Source organism: Etheostoma spectabile, unplaced genomic scaffold (assembly GCF_008692095.1).
Source record: "Etheostoma spectabile isolate EspeVRDwgs_2016 unplaced genomic scaffold, UIUC_Espe_1.0 scaffold00569639, whole genome shotgun sequence".
NCBI lineage: Eukaryota > Metazoa > Chordata > Actinopteri > Perciformes > Percidae > Etheostoma > Etheostoma spectabile.
The window spans coordinates 9,263-27,004 of NW_022605235.1; the positions used below are offsets into that span (position 1 = coordinate 9,263).

The window sequence follows — 17,742 nt, forward strand, 5'->3', positions numbered from 1 at the left end:
AAAAACTTCCTTAAATGAGCACAAGTAGAACTGACGTAACAGCTGTTATATATTTCAACAGTTATTTTCAGTTTTGAGGGTCTTTTACATGCTTTCTCAGCTGGTGGTTAGCTGAATTAGCTGTCAGCTAAACTACAGTTAGCTTTCCAGTGGCGGTGAACGGACTTTCTTTAACTATCTACGGGAACAGATTGTGCAGTATCGTAAGGTCATAAATCCACGTTCATCATGGTATCATCTGTGCATGCGTGAACATCTTGCACATGCGCAGGACAGATCGTTTACCAACAAGCTCTGTTGCAGAGCACACAACTTAAGTTATGTTGTACCAAAAATTATTGTTCCTTAAAGTTTTGGTGGTTTGTGATTAGCTTGTTCGATATGGCTATGAGCTAATAACGGCGGCGTTCTGTTTAAGGATGATATGCTATTTGGTGAAACTACTTTCTTTAATGATTACGTTTTCCATAATAAAAAATGTTTCAAACTACTTTAAAACTAGACTATGCTCCCTTGCTTTACTACATACTTATTACAACTACAACAGCTAGCTGCCACATCTTATTTGCAGGAAAACATGACTAACCTCAAAAAATGTCAACAAATTTAGGTCATCAACATTCACATCAAAGAGCAAGAGTTGAAATGTAAGGTTATAGTGTTTACATGAAAATAACCTAAACTCCTGAGTTAATAAAAAATGTGTCTAAATGAATCCAAATTTGTTATTGAATTACCATTTTGAAGTCTGAAAGTGCCAGAATTGAATTTAACGTCCTCTTAAACCTCTTAAATCATTCCAATATTGTAGAACTGATGGCACAGTGCAAAATCTAGTGTCGACCTGGCCAATTCTGCTAATTCTGAAATGTAAGATTGTGTTTAACATAAAAATAACCTATAATACGCCTGAAAGTAATTGGAACTTACCTAAATAAATCACAATAAGTCCTAAAGAGCTCTTTGAAATCTCAAAATGCCAGAAAAGAAATCAGCATCCTCTAAAACCACTTACATATTGTAGAAATTGGCCATACAGTGCAAAATATGTGGTCAAACTGGACGATTAAGCTACTAATGCTAATTATGCTAACTATGCAAATTGCTCAACATATGCAAATTAGCATCCGTCATTTTCTGTATACTGGGGACCCATACTTCACATTTCTGCAATAAAACTTTGGTGTACTCAACATTTCCGGGTTCACAATGGGGCTCTATGGGCTGGCTACTAGACTATTTATTTCCCTCTGCAGTTTAGCTTTTTTTAAGACAAACGTGTAAACTAGCGGTCGGTTGGTTAACATCAGGGTCTGCTGCTGTCAAACTTTCGTTGACATGGATTCGTTGCACCGACGACGGACGAACTGAAACGTTTGGGAATTACCACCATTCGCCAGCGAGTTACGACAAAACGGAGAAATTGCAAATAACTTTTAAACAAGTTGTCATTATTTTTTTTTTTACCTTAAGACATGCAGAAGTTCAATTCCCCGTTAGCCACGGCAACACGCTGTCCCGGGACGCGGAGCTCCAGCTGCGGTTAGACACCGGAGGAGCCGGGGACGGGAGGGAGAACGGCGGCGGGAAGCATTTGTTTCTCAACCTGAGGAGGAAACGTCGTTTTGCACCAAGAGGAAGATGCTTGTCGGTTTGGATTTAATATGCCTTTGTGTCGGTGAGAATTTTTTAATAACTTATTTTAAATGAATGATTTTGACCTTATAGCCTAGGGTTGTCAATGTTTTGTGTTCAGGATGACTGCTGTTTAACTTGCCTACAGAAACTCCAATATTATGCAGCAATGACCACTTTATCACGTACTTTTAAAGCTTTGAATTTACAAGTATAGGTCTAATTAACTTTGAATAGGCTACTTTAAAAGGGCACACGCAAGTGTCAACTCCGAGCTTTTAGATATTCTCTAGGGGTAAAGGAGGTTACACGAAGTTGGCTTTGAGTGGGAAAAAACATTGCAAGGGCATTTGTTTAAAGTTAACGAGCTGCAAAGCATTTTTCCAGAAGTCAAATGGAAACTGTTCAAACGATCTGAAAACTTTCAGTTCGTTCCCCTCGGTGCACGTGGGGGGCAGGAGAGAGGGATGGGGCTCAGCTGGCAGGAGCAGAGTTGTGTCCGGGAATTCATCTGTCCCATGGAAACTCCCAAGTTCCCGAGAGAAGAACGTGGGAATTGGATAAAAACATGCTTGTGTTCTCGTGCCGAAAGTTACCGCTGTTCACTGAGCTCTTTTGCCTCTCTCGTTGCAGCAAGAATGTCAGCCACACATAAGTTCCAATGCTCAGCTGGAACCATTCATAACATTAACCACCGGTTTTCACAAGGACAATTAGAAACATCAGTAATAACATGTGGATAACAACTCAGAGGCCACTGACATAACCATAAAGGAAAGTCAACATGATTTTCTCTAATAATTGAAATGACTAATGGATTCCACTTGAAAGTGGATTTAAAGACATAATTTTGACAACTAGGCCTAGCCTAATATAATTTTGTCAGTAATCTATGAATCTTTTTTTCTTACATTTTATTGTCTTCTTTTAAAATGTTGAAACTAAAGATTTTTTTTGTGCAAAGCAGAAGTCACTAAACTCAATTATCTCATATTTCTTATAATAGACGTAAACAAGATTTCAAATGTTTGTGTGTTTTTACTTGATGAATGACAAACCATACATAGATGATACAGATTGTCAAATTAATCGTAATCAGCACTAACAATCAAATGGACACATAACATCCGAGACATCTGCGTGATAACATTTGGTCAAACTGTGTTTTGATTCAGTATAGCAGCACAATTGTCATTATGTTAGGTAGAATTACCACAGTTATAGAAGTTGAGACTTGATTATACATTAACTCATTGTGTCTTCGTAGTTAATATTAACTGTAGTGAGATTGAACTTTACATTTAGAAGAAAAAGTATCCAATCCTTTAGTTACATAAATGTGGCAAGACCCAAATTTGGAATTATTAGCAGTAACATGTTCTAAAGTGCCCAAAGAAGAAGTTAAATTATATTATTTGCATTAACATGAAGACAGTATTTTAATGGTGTATTGTGGTTTGTTCATTCATTTGTGCATGGTATAACATGTGTGTAGCGGTTTAAACTACAACGTTTCATTATATTAACGATTTTCTTAAAATCAATCTGGCAAGAATCTAGTGACTTAAACTGTCAGAGAAATGTAGGGAGGAAAGAGAACTCTTAAATGTTACAGAAATCCTCTAGCTCACCCAGAAAGGGCGATCGTCCCATGTTGGCTGAGTCCTGCAGCGGCACTTTGCTGTGTGTCATCCCCCATCTCTCTCCCCCATTTCATGGATATCCACAGTTACTTTAATAAAAGGGAAAAGCCCCCCAAAAAAAATCTAGAAAAAAAAAATATTGCAGAAATGTCTGACAAAATGGGAATACTCCAGTAAAAAATGCCATTCCCTCAGAAATGTACTGCACTCCTACAGAACTTAAGTAAAAGTAAAAAGTACTGTATTACTTTTCTCCTCAGTTCAGTCTAGTTTGGGAAATATCTGAAAACTTGCCTAAGGACCTGCTCTACTGGACTATGATATTCAGTATAGTGGGGCTCAAAAGTTTGGGCACCCCAGTATAAATTTGTATTAATGTGCATAAAGAAGCCAGAGAAGATGAAAAAATCAAAAAGGCATCAAATGACCGATTAGACATTTGAATGATATGTCACAAAAGTTTGATTTTATTTCCATCATTACACTTTAACAGAAAACTAAAAAATGGCGTCTGCAAAAGTTTGGGCACCCTGCAGAGTTTCAGCCGCCTGCACCGCCCCCTTTGGAAAGCTGAGACCTGACAGCGTCATGGATTGTTCTCAATCATTGTCTGGAAGACCAGGTGATGGCAATCTTAGGTTTTAAATACCCAGACTCATCTGACCTTGCCCCAACATCAGCACCATGGCTTCTTCTAAGCAGTTGTCTAGAAAACTGAAGCTGAAAATAGTTGACCCTCGAAAAGCAGGAGAAGGCTATAAGAAGATTGCAAAGCGTTTCACACATGCTATATCCTCTGTTCGGAATGTAGTTAAGAAATGGCAGTCATCAGGAACAGGGGAAGTTAAAGCAAGATCTGGAAGAGCAAGTCAAAACCCACATTTGACTGCACAATCCATCCAGAAAGACCTGGTAGACACTGGAGTTGTGGTACACCATTCCACTTTAAAGAGATACTCGTACAAATATGGTCTTCATGGAAGAGTCATCAGAAGGAAACCTCTTCTACGTCCACACCACAAAAATCAGCGTTTGAAGTTTGCAAATGAACATATAGACAAGCCTGATGCATTGAGGAAACAAGTTTTGTGGACCTATGAGGTTAAAATAGAACTTTTTGGCCGGAATGACCAAAGGTAAGTTTGGAAAAAGGGCACAGGATTTAATGAAAAGAACCTCTGTCCAACTGTTTAGCATGGGGGTAGATCAATCATACTTTGGGGTTGTATTGCAGCCAGTAGCACAGGGAACGTTTCACAAGTAGAAGGAAAAATCGATTCAAAAAAATGTCCGCAAATTTTGGACGCTAACTTGATGCCATCTGGAGAAAAAGCTCTAAGTTAAAGAGAGGATGGCTTCTACAAATGCATAATGATCCTAAACACACCTCAAAATCCACCGTGGATTTCATCAAGAGGTGTAAACTGAAGGTTTTGCCATGGACTTCACAATCTCCTGACCTCAACATAATTGAAAATCTATGGATAGACCTTAAAAGAGCAGTGCGTGACAGACAGCCCAGAAATCTCAAAGAACTGGAAGACTTTTGGAACGAAGAATGGGTGAAGATACCTCAAACAAGAATTGAAAGACTCTTGGCTGGCTACAAGAATTGTTTACAAGTTGTGATACTTGCCAAACGGGACAGTAAAAGGTATCAACTCTGCAGGGTGACCAAACTTTGCAGATGCCATTTTTTGTTTTCTGTTATTCTTGAAAGTGTAAATGATGGAAATAAAATCTAACTTTTGTGAGATATTATATAAATATTTAATCTGTCAATTGATGTCTTTTGGAGATTTTTTCCATTTTTTCTGGCTTCTTTATGCACATTAATACAAATTTTACCTGCGGTGCCCAAACTTTCGAGCCCCACTGTAGTGAGATTGTATAATTTCATCAGTTTTAAGTCGTCATCTCACATGACTATGATAAGGAAGCAGATCAGGGTTGTGTGAGTAGTTAAGGACCAGCTGCAAACACTAGAGAGGCAGAACCCGTCCAGGCAGATTGACAGGTCTCAGTCTCATTGGCAGTTAGAACATAGGAAGTAAGCCAGCAGAAACAAACAAAAGTGTGAGGCACTGGCGTGTTATTCTTAACCCCTGCAGGTATGCTATTAGCTGTGACTCCTCACTTCTCAGCAGCTTTGTTTTTGTGTTTTAGGAAGTGGCTTGCAACCCAGCATCAGTCAGCACAATGGAGGAAATGGTCTCTCTTAGTTCTCCTCCTAAGAAGCACGCCACTTGCTTTCTCACAAAATTGCGTGTCCCTCTTATCCCCTCTGACTAGATTACAACATAGAGTCTGAATCCCTGAGCCTCAAGCTGGTCACAGCTGACAGGATTTAGAGAGTCAGTTAGTCTTGTGACTTTTGAAAGTTAAAGGAATTCACCTTCTTGCTACGGAAGTAACAGTTACATACTTGTTTGGTTTTATAGGTACATTCCATTTTCATTTATGATTTTAAACTAAAGTCAAAGAGGTTGAGATGAAAAATAGTTTTTTTTTCTGCAGCAAAAACAAAACCAAAACATAAACAGTGTTTTAGTTTTATCAAGAACATCAGATAAGCTGACAAAAAAGACTTATCACGGGGCGACCTCTAGCTCACCCAGTAAGAGTGTGGCGCCCACATGTTGGCGTCCTGCAGCGGCCTGGGTTCGAGTCCGATCTGCAGTTCTTTGCTGCGTGTCATCCCCCCATCTCTATCTCACATTTCCTGTCTATCCACTGTAACTATCAAATAAGAAAAAAGCCCCTCAAAAATAATCTTCAAAAAAAAAAAGACATAATCTCAGATCAATAGTTGCAAAACTTCCTGTTAAACATCACATGGGGAATTGTTTGCTACACTATATCGAAATGAGAGAATAATATGTAATGATATAGTTTTATACCATTCATGCTACTGGAAGATACTATTAAATGACAAGCACATCTCCGGCTCTTTGACGGCATCCTGCCTGTCTCTGCCCTGTTAACCATCATGTCAGTTATCAGCAGAAGCCTGACTTTGTCTCATCTGTGGGCATTTGGCAGTGAATGCCATTACTTAGTGGAGATGAATGGGCCCTTCATTGAGCTAAACCCTCTTATCTCTGACTAACCCAATTTCCCTTAAAATGCCATCATCAGATTCCCTCAGACGGTTGACCTGACGGCATTAGTCATCTTGTTAAAGGGGCTCATTCACTGTGTACCTGTGGAATTTTACCCTGAAGCATCCCATCCTCATATGTTATCAGCTGAAGAGGGATTCCACAGTGATCCGAGGTTTTTGCTGCCTCTCCATGTGGTGACATAAAGTTAGTATGTTGCAGCAGGATAAATTAACTTGAATCTTTCTGCTGTGGAATGCTGGGATAATGTGACATTAACCACGGCTTTGACTCAGGTTACCTGATCATACCCTTACTCAACACCGGGCTTGTCTAACACTGTTGCACTCGAGTAATAAGCATGTTGTTTATGGCACTGTTCTGACATGAGTGTTATGGATGCTACACAGAGATGAATTTTTCTGTTCAGCTCAGTGTCAGTAGTTCCATGGAAGCTGCAGAATGCAAGTGTATGCTTGTGTGTCAGTGTGCTTGAATTCCTGATGGGACTGTAGGGTTTAACTGGGACAGACCTGACAGAATCTGCGCCCTGTGGCTGCATCTAAGATCCAGCGTCCAGCCTCCCAGAGGTCAGGAGGTCGGGGGGTGTTTGTCATATCTGCAGAGCATGCAGGCACAGGCCTCCCAGCCTGAACTGCTGTTTCCCTCCTGCACCGTGTGGTCTTTACTCTGTCATCACTCCAATAAAGCCAGTAATTGCCTCTCTTAAGAGTAATGGGGAATGATTAGAAGTGGCACTTGAAACTTATATTAGCTTTTACAGCATAGAAGAACATTATGATAGCCACTAGGCTTGACCTTCTTGTAAAGGCTAATTGTGAAATAGTTTCATACCTGATATGAACAAGATGTTAGGCTGTGGTAAAATAATACAAATAGAACAATTATTACACTGATGATAAGTGCATGGCTTCGTCTGCATTTAAAGCAAGAAAGTGAATTATTCCATAGTAAAACAAACCTATTTTGGGTACTATAGAAAGACAAAACTGGAATCAGTTGGTCGCTGTTATGTGCAAGTGTGTGTTTTTGTTCTAGACGTGAAGCAGCATGCCGGACGAGAGGGAGGGCGGTATCTACCTGAATGATCTGAATTCTAAAAGGACTCCTTCTTTCAGTTTATGTCTGCTTTTGCACCATTGTCTTTTTCTCCCTTCTTTCAACCAACAAACTATTTTGAGACTGAATGTGTTTCAGCAATGTAGCGAGGTGTGTGAGTGTGTGGGCTTTACGTCTGCAAGTGCGTTTTAGGCGGGTGGCGGGTTTATGTTCGAGGATTCCTGGTTCTGTTTCTTTGGCAGAGAAAGCTGCCAAGTGAGTAAGACAGCAAGAAGCCAACACGTCACAGCATGTCGGTGTAAATAGGGCCAGGAATATAAATTGTCTCCTATGTGTGTGTGTGTTCATGTTTTATGGTAAAAGTGTGGGCGTTTGTGTGTATGCGTCACCGTGGCTTCTAATATGGGCACCCTACTACAGCTGCCATGTGTGTGCTGTTGTTGACAAATTGGCCATTACTGTTTTGCTGCGCCGTTTTAGGCCCGATCAAACACGCTATGAAGTTATGGAACCCACTGGCGTCCCTCTGTGGCAGACAGATGGAGAGCCATTAAAATGGCTCAGTCAAATCATTAGTCAGTGAAAGAAGTGATTTTGCTTACTCTCTCTCGTTAGTGTACTAATGCATCTCCTTCCCATTTGACAGCAGACGTTCGGGACTCCATTAGCTGCACCCTTCCTTAGACAGACTATATGGGCACATGTACTCTGCTGTCAATGCATCTTCCTTTACCCATCAGCACACCAGAGCCTGTTCAGTTTCCTGGAGGCTGAGGGGCAAGTAAGAGCCTGAATGAGTGAACAGCCCCAGGGTGGGAGAGTAGTTTGAGGCGTGGAAGGGGTTGAAGATCTACAGTAGGGGTCAGATGTCAGACCCAAGGTGACTGAGGGATCTTAGCTACAGCTGCTTATGACCTATTGAGGAAGTAGCAAGATATACTGTTCAGACAGCAAATAGCTTCCAATGTACTTTTAATGAGGCAGCTGCAATCTTCTCCTTGATGATGATTCATAAGTGCCCTGGGTGGCCATAGGTATTAGCCGTAATGAGTGAACAAAGATGTGTATACTACTCCAATCCTCAGTGCTCGTTAGCTAGAATGGGTTTGGAGAGGCTTATCATCGAAGTATCTACCTGAATCTCATTACAGCCTGTTGCCCCGCCTTTGTATTTGTCAGAACTAATGACTCGTCCTCATCTGTCTGTCGTCCCATAAGGAGATTAATGCAACCTCCCTTGGCGCCATGGAATCGCTACCTATCATTGGGATCGTTTATCATTGTGTCACATCTCACCTGCTGGAGCCTTCCCTCCCTTCATCCTCTCAAGCTCTGCTCTGAAATTGTTCCAACTGTATTTTCCCCCTGCTAACACAAGTAGGGTGACCAGACGTCCTGAAAAATTCGGGACAGCCCGAAATCCAAGCAGTGGTCCCAAATCCCAATCCTCCTGCCTAATTGTCCCGAGAAATAGAGCAAAGTCTCGAGCAGACTCTCAAGTAGTTATAGTCTGATAGAACACTAAAAACTGTTCATGGGATGGAGTTGTCCTGCAGCCAGCTCCCGTCAGCTGCTACATAGGCAGCTAGGCGCAAATTGAATAAATACGCATTGCTATTTTTCATTCATTCATTGTTAAAATGGAGGCTCAAGCTGGTGTCCCGGGACTCGATGAACACGTAGCTAAAAAGCAAAAACGTCTCTGCAGGTACCGGAAGGACTAGGTAGGGAAATACCCCTGGATACTACAGTTTACGTAAAGAAAGCGCTTTGCAATGTATGTAGGAAGGATTAATATTTTACACGGGGAGTCAGACATCAGGCTGCTTGCTAGCAGCAAACTATATATAAGTTAAAGATAGTAGTAAGTAGGCGTATATTACTGTCAGACCAACATTTTGTCTCATCCTTCTTTAAGCGGGAATGACTCCATGTACAGTCCCTGACAAAAGTCTTGTTGCTTATCTATTTTGTAGAAACACCTGCTATTAACCTGACTTTTAATTAATCAATTGGTGTAAGAAATAGCTCATATGAAAAGCTAAAACCCTCCCAAATGATGTTCAATGCACTGAATAAATTAGTTTCACTGAAACAAGATTTATCATTTAAACAAGACAGAAAGGTCAAATTTTGGCCAGACAAAAGTTTTGTCGCCTATTCAGAAATTAAACAAATTTACTGCAAATACTAAAATATGTCAGCAAATTAAATAGCGGTGCTGTGAGATCCAAATTTAATATCTTGTATGACTTCCATGAGCTTGAAGGACTGCATCCATGCGGTTTGGCAAGGATTCATACAATGTATTGATGAAGTCATCAGGAATAGCTTGGAAAGCAGTCTTGCATGCCTCCCAGAGTTCATCAATATTCTTTGGTTTGGTCTTCCATGCTTCCTCTTTCATCCTACCCCACATATGCTCACTGATGTTCATGTCTGGTGACTGGGCCGGCCAATCCTGGAGCATCTTGATCTTCTTTGCCTTGAGGAACTTTGAAGTGGAGATGGAAGTATGTGATGGAGCACCATCCTGCTGCAGAATTTGGCCTCTTTTATGGTTGGGAATATAAGAGGTAGCTAAGATTTCTTGGTATTTGAGACTATTGATGTTGCCTTCCACCCTGCAGATCTCTCGCACATACTGGATGTTACCCCAGACCATGATTTTTCCGCCACCAAACTTCACTGTTTTCTGGGTGAATCTTGGATTCATGCGGGCTCCAGTAGGTCTCCTGCAATATTTGCGGCAACTGTGGTGTAATTTAACAGAAGATTAATCTGAAAATCCACTTTCTTCCACTTTTCCATCGTCCATCCTTTTAGCAGGCTGTGGGCCTTGGCAAATGCCACACAGTTTTTCAATTGTCTTTTGTTTAGTGCTGGCTTCTGGGCACTGATTCAACCATGGAGGCCATTTCAAGACAAAATCCGACAAACTGTTCAGGTTGACACAGGAACTTCAGGTGACCAGGTCTCGTGGAGCTCTGCTGCAGTAGAAAATGGGCTGGCCTTGGATTTTCAAGCCAACAACTCGAGCAGTTGTCTTGCGGGGTCTGCTTGACCTGGGCTTGTCAAAAACGTCTCCAGTGTCTTCAAATATTTTTTTTATCCTCTGTACGTTGACGCTGAGACACATTGAAGGTGTCTGCCACATCAGCAGTGGATCTGGTCTTCAGCCTCTTGATAATCAAAACTTTAGTCTCAGGGTGAATCTTAGGCATGTTTGCAGAGGTCTAGTTGCAGTTGATGTGAAGGTCTAGTGTACTGGGGTTGTTTTTATACACACCTGAGACCTAATTGATCCATTATTAGTCACAGGTGAAGCTCATATGACAAGGCGACAACACTTATGTCTTTGCAAAAATTGACTCAATGGGCTTTACCAAGCTGTGAATATTAGAATACTTTTTGACAGTTCGTTTTGCACTGAAACATTATTACAAAAGCTGTTGGGATTAAAATGAGCCATTTCTTGTAAATAAATCTTGATTAGAAATATATTTCAGCGGCACTTCAGGTCAATTTGTACACAAGCGACAAGACTTTTGTTAGGGACTGTATAATAAAATAGCTGCTTAGCTGATTTTCTATTTGGTTTTTTTGTTTACATGACAGTTGAATTCCTGAATAAAAACAATAAATCATTTTGGTGCAGAGTTTTGAAATTCATGTCTCGTCCTGTCCCCAATTTTACCATCTCTCTCTGATCACCCAAACACAACAGTCCCACAGCCCTCAACTCTTGCCATAACACAGTACTACCACTATTAGGCTGCTCATGCCAATACCTCCCCTGCAGTCTCAACCACAACCCTGTGCTGTTTTCACATTACAGACAGCCAGCCCTCTCACCTTACTGCACACCCTTACCTTCCCCCACAAAAACCACCACACAGCCCCTTAAAGTTTCCAAGGTACATACCAGAGTGGCGGTCCTTTATGTTCCCTGCTGAATCAGACAGGCAGACAGACAGCCCACTTCAGACCTCACCACTCTTGCCCTGAACTCCAGAGTCGGGCTCCAGGAAGCAGGTCAGTGAAGTGTGGAGAGAACAGAAGCAGCTGCGGGAAGCATGTCTCCACTGGCCAGCTGTAACAGTAACAGTAAAAGGGGGCAAGCAAGAGCTCTCCTGGTGAGCTGGTGGAAGTAAAGCCACATTAAGGCAGTTGAAAATGCCACTGTATGCGGATACATGACATATGTCTTAAAGTAGAACAAACAAACCTGTGAGCCTGGATCACTTGAATTTGAGACAAACAGCTGACTTTAGTTGAATGTTGGAAGGGTGGGTATGATAAATGAAGCAGTGGGCATCTACTTAAAGGTGGTCCAGCAGCAGCAGATGCTGATGATAGCAGATGGTTACAAAGATCCAAGTCTGTTTGGCTCCTCAGACCCTCTTTGTTCTTTACTGATTAGTCTTTTTGTGCTACCATCAGGGCAGACAAATAGATTCAGAGTCTCTCAGAACAATCCAGCCAATAATGGAAAAGAAATCTGTGTGTGTCAATGCAGGGGGCCACCACTAACCCTTACCCCATCTCTCCACTACCTAGACTCTGGGCCACCAATAGTCTATATCCACGACGTTCCTCTTCTGGAATTGCTTTGGTGCTGCTGAAAATTCCGCCGGATGGCAATATTTGTTACCTTCTGCTTTCTTTGTGTTGGAATTTTAAAGTCCAATTGATTATGAGCCTCCTCAGATCTCTGCAGTGTAATCTGTCCAATCTGAGTTAAACGACTAAAACGTACACGTTTCACCAAAACAAGTTCTTTCCTGAGGCTATTTGCAGCTTGCAGACCAAGACGATTGGGATTGGTTTAAAGAATGCTAAACAAGAGCACGTTTTTTTTCCCCCTGGAAAGCCGTGTGGACTATTTACCAATTATAATCATAGTCTTAGTTTGGATAACTTCACCTCCTGTTCAAGTGTTACCTTCCTGACAGTACAACTGTCTCTCTGTGTGTCTTTTTGTGCGTGTCTTTCTGTGTTCATGTGACTGTGTGATGGTGCATGCATACAGTCTCTACCCGGGCCACCTCTTCAAACAAGTACTTTTTACATCAGGTGAAACATAAAAGACTTGGCTTTTCCTTCAAAGTCCATGACTCAACTGAATAGTGATTACGGTAAATGAAAGAACAGATCAGGCTAGTTCACAGAGACAGTTTTTGTGCAGTTAAAGCTTATATGCACAAATAATTGTAAAAGCCCACCCAGCCCAACTGCACTATTTATGAGCATGTTAGGCAGGCCTTACACTGCTTCTTGTAATGTTGTTACCAGAAATTATGTTGGCTGCAAATATTCAATTTTGACACTTCAGGGTTGAGTTCACCAGCTCACTATTTTTATGCAAGGTTGACTAGTAGGTAAACAAGCAGCTTCAATTTTTGTGGGAATTATTGGCACATGCAAGAAGGTGAGGGCCTAGCAGGGTGGACCACTCTCTGAAGGGTGCAGTAGCATGCTGGGTCACAGGCCACACTCAGCTTAGTCATACACTGCAGGCTAAATGGACCAGTGTTGACAGGTCACTGTCCTCCAGTGCTATCAAAGGACAAATGTAGAACGAGGCCTGCACAGTCAAACATTATGAGTGTGATGAGCAGATGGTCATTACTGTGGCTTAGATATAGCTTTAGGCTGAGAGTCATGCTAATCTATGAGGATTCACAGGCTATTTGTCTGACAGCAGCGTCCGCAGCAGTTCATTTAGGTCTGTGAAAGTGAGGCTAATTGCCTCAATGCCTGGCTCTAGATTGTTTGGCTTGTGTGTGGTTTATTTGGTTAATTGTTTTTTTCTAGAAACTTGTGGGTTTGTTTGTGGTTTGTTTGGTTGTCTGTTAGTCTATGTGGCTGTGGTTTGTTTGTTTGCATCCTCGTGTGTTTTTATGTGTGTGAGTCTTCATGTGTGTTGTGGATATTCTGCTGGTTGACTTGGGGTCGTGTTTACAGAGCGGGTCCCAGCAGAGCCCAGATCTCTGACCCTCACATTCCGAACCACCACTAATCACCTCCGTCTGCTGTTCTCTGTAGAGAAACCCTTGCCGCATCTCTCTTGGCTCCATCTCTCCAGTTTTCTCTCACCGTATTATCACCCTCGTTCATTTGTCAATTTGCAGCCTTCTGGCCATGCATTTTAGCCTAGATTTTAGTTTGACCATAAAGCATGTCGATGAATAACTGCCATCTGCCCTATTTTTTAGCACTCTGTATGTAATCGCTTTCTCCATGGTTTTTATTTAATTATTTGGCTTTTGGTTGTGTTGTTCTCTCTCTCACAGTGATCTCATTCTGGGCTGTGGTCATAGATGTGTAAATTAGAACCAGAACTTTCTCAGAGGCACATATCCCTCTGCTCTGCATCTCCTCTCTCCTCTTTTCTTCCCTCCCTCCTTCTCTTCTTTCCCCCCTTCTTTCTTTCTTTCTTCTTTCCCCTTTGACTATTTGAAAGCATTCCTGCTTTGAGTGTCAGGCCCAACGAGCAGCACACATTTTGGCCTGGCTGTGTGAGCCGACCCACTCCTCCGCCTCCTTTTGGGTCCCCTCGCAGGTCTTTCTGGTCTGGCTGTCTTTTGAGCATGTCTTGGCCAGGTGCAGAGGTTCACTCACAGCTGTCTGACAGATGATGTGAGGGTTTCTGGAGTGTTTTCATGTCTTGTTGTGAAAACTGTTTTTAATGTAGTTGTAATCCTAGAGGTTGACTGTAACACAGGAGCTTGTAATTTTGATAGGATTGTACAGGCACTGAATAGCTTTCCATTTCTTCCCACTTTCAATTTGTTTTTTTTTATATTGTACACAGCGCTGACAATTTTGATGCAACTGAGATTGAGGTGTATTTTAGCTTTGCCACAGTGGAGTGATCTTTGGTTCATGGCCATTAGTGCCGATATGTCCATGGACTTCCTGCAATAATGGGAAAACAACACAAGCCATCACTGGCTGCATGTCTAAGATCATAAAATATGCTGCAATCTGGCTCAGCACTTCATGTTTTCCATTATACCTCTATATGTATTGAAAAAGATCCCTTAAAAAGTCCATGCTCATACTGTGACCCGCAGAGTGTTCAGTCCTTAATGGAGAATCTGTCCTTACCTCTCTGGAAGTGCAGCAAATATTGATTATGAGAGAGGACTGTCCATATTATGGAATATGATGAGGCCACAGAGAGAGTCTGTTAATGGATGGTATAGAAAGCAAAAAAAATTCTCTATTGACACAGAATAGACCTTACACTGGCAGAGTAATGTACAATGCTGTACTTTATGTTGCAACATTTGAGCACACAAGGGACACCCCAAAATATCATCAAAAAACCATTCTAATATATGAACACATAGCCTACTCACACACATCCGGCTGTGGCTGTGGCTCAGTGGTAGAGCGGTCCGCCTGCTATCGAACGGAGGTGGGCGGTTTGGTCCCTGTCCTGCAGTCCCATGTCGAAGTGTGGGACTTGGGCAGACGAGGTGCCCCCGGTGCTGCGCATCGTGTCAGTGTTTATCTGATGATGAGCAGTGTGGCACCTGTGTACGGCAGCCTCGACCACAGTGTATGAATGTGTGTGAATGGTGAATGTATCCTGTATGATGTAAAAGCGCTTTGAGTATCGTTAAGACTAGAAAAGCGCTATATAAATACAGCACATTTACATCCACACCCACTCAATTTGAACCAGAGAGAAACCAGAACATAGCTCTGCAGGTCTCCACCAAGGTATGATACACACAGATAACATGATTACTATTAGGAGATTAAGAGTGGGCTGTTATGCAGGCGGCAGAAGGCAACAGTGAAATCCTCACACAGGTATTACTTTTTAAATTAACAAGAACAAAATACTTATTTCTCATATCTTAAATCTAATACTCAACAATCTTAGCTAATATAACGTAATCAAAAGAATTACTTCAAGTCTTTTTCTGTATAATAACTTTTCCTAAAGGAATGTAATCAAACACCACTCAATATTATAGGAATCTTACAATATAAGTTGACTACAGAATTCATTTCATTAGATGATGCCCCTAATAACCCCATAGTAATAAATCCAATGGTTTGACAACATTCACTGGGATTTTTATAAAGGCGAATTCTGACCACCAAAAACACCAGAACTTCAGATAAATAAGGATTTACTTAAAATTATTATCATAATTTCCTCTGTCTCAAAAACAGCGCCTGTATGTGACCTGTGGATGTGTGTTGCATGAGCCACATTTATGTAATGTTATGTAGGTATGTGTGTGAGGAATGGTCTGTATATGTGGCAACTGGAGATGAGCAAGAGATCGAGGTCAGATGAGAGGTGTCTCCTATCTCTCTTCTCTTCGCTCTTTGTTGACTGCACAGCCTCCGCTATCTGCTGCAATGTGTTTCCCTTCCTCACTTTCTTATTTTCTAAGGCCCCTCTCAAATTAAATGATAGAGGCTGGCTTTTTTCTGTGTTTTGTCTTTCTGTTAGGGCAGCATACTTTGAGTACAGAGGTCACTACCACACACTTATGACTACAGTTAACATTCTTATCCGCTATACTGTCACACAGCTGGTAAGAGTTGCCTCCTCATGTGTTTTCTTTGCTGATAAGCCTATAGATCATTTTCTTGTTATCCTTTAACAGTTCAGAGAGGCTGAATGAGTGGTATGGCTGTATGGCTGGGACACACAGTATAATACAACTAAACCAAGCCAATTGGCATCAATCTTAAAGTGGCATAGTTAGCTAGTAGTTAGGTATTCATTTCCTCCCTTCGTCAGTTAGCAATTGTTGATTTACCATTCTTAAAGACTGTTTGTGGGCGTCGTTTTTTGAGTGTGTATTTGTGTATTGTTCCTTTTGGGCTGGTTTTGAGTTTGTGTCTTGTGCCTACACAGTCACGTAGTCTGAGAGATTCCCTGGCAGGGCAGTTTTGGCCTGGTGTGCGTTCCAGCCAACAGCAGGCCTTGGATGACAGGAAGAGGCACAGAGGTTAATGATTAGTCCCATGTTCTCGCTGCATTCCATGGTTGACAAGGGGACATGGGATACGGGACAGAGAATGGAGGCGGCTTGACAGGCTCTTACAGGGCTATTGGTTATTAGTTTGAAGCACACAATTAAACCTGTGCAGCTCAGCTCCCGGTCCCTGGGAATACAAACACATCTCCATTTTTGTCATCATTAAAATTGTGCACAACTTTTACTCAATGAACTTTCCCCATATTTTGTTTGCTTAAGCATGCCAGACCTTGACTCTCTTTCACCTGAAACAGAGTTCTTATAATAAGTGACCAGCCAGGAAACAAAGTTCGCATGTAGGATTGTTAATGTAAGATTAAATAGATGGATCTAAAAGTCAGTGCTTTCCACTGGAACAAAGCTTCATTGTTAAACAATACCTTGCTCTTCCTGTAGGTTTGTCCTCTTTTGGCACACTGCAATGTTCTGTGTAACACGCCCTCTCATCTTCTTCCTTTCTCATCTTAATTCTCCATTGCAATGGCCATCTCCCCATCTGTCTGCCTTTCTGTGTCTGTCATCTTTCCTCTCCCTGCTCCTCTGATGGAAGCAGCTATGTGTGGAATGCTTGATCCCTAAGGAATCTGAAAATCATGTCACTAGATAACTGATGTTCTTAAAGCTGCTCCCGTCTGGTCCTGTGAGACAGGAGAAGGCCACCTTTATGTTTAGCTGTCCATACCAACTATCTCTGTATCTTTCTCTCTCTGTGATTGTTGTTGCACTGACCACAGACATTCATTAATCCATCTTTTGTTTTTTGTCTGCCTACCCTCCATTTTCTCTCTTGCATCTCAACAGCCTCAATCCCATTCTTTGCATGTGAGTTGAAGGCAGTGACTCCGTACAAACGAGGCTTCTTCTGTGGAGACTCCACCATCACCTATCCTTACCTGAGAGAGAGGCCATCCCTGACGGCCTGTCTGCATTGGCTGGCTGGTGGTATAGCATCACTGCCTAACAGTAGCCAATAATAGATGTGCACAGTGAGTTAATGTTGTCATCACTTTAATATAGTGTCTTTGAGCATGTTTTTTGACTAAAACAATACATTTACACTGTTCCATTATTTGTGCAGATGTACTGTTTGACTTATGTAACCAGTTTCTCTTGTCTTATTTCCATCTCAGATTGCACTGGTGAATGCTACCGGGTGCTTTTCCGAGGTGCACACTCTGGCGTCTTTTGTCCGAACTGCTATGTCTCGTGCCTGTATAAGGAGCTGGGAACTTCCTGTTTGGTTGCTGTGTGGGTCAGTCACTCACC

At 41.7% G+C, this 17,742-nt stretch overlaps 1 pseudogene; it reads left to right on the top strand.

Annotated features, from left to right (window-relative positions):
- Positions 1–1,245: 1,245 nt before the first annotated feature.
- Positions 1,246–17,736, top strand: LOC116685211 (phospholipid phosphatase 3-like; annotated as a pseudogene).
- The last annotated feature ends 6 nt before the right edge of the window (positions 17,737–17,742 follow it).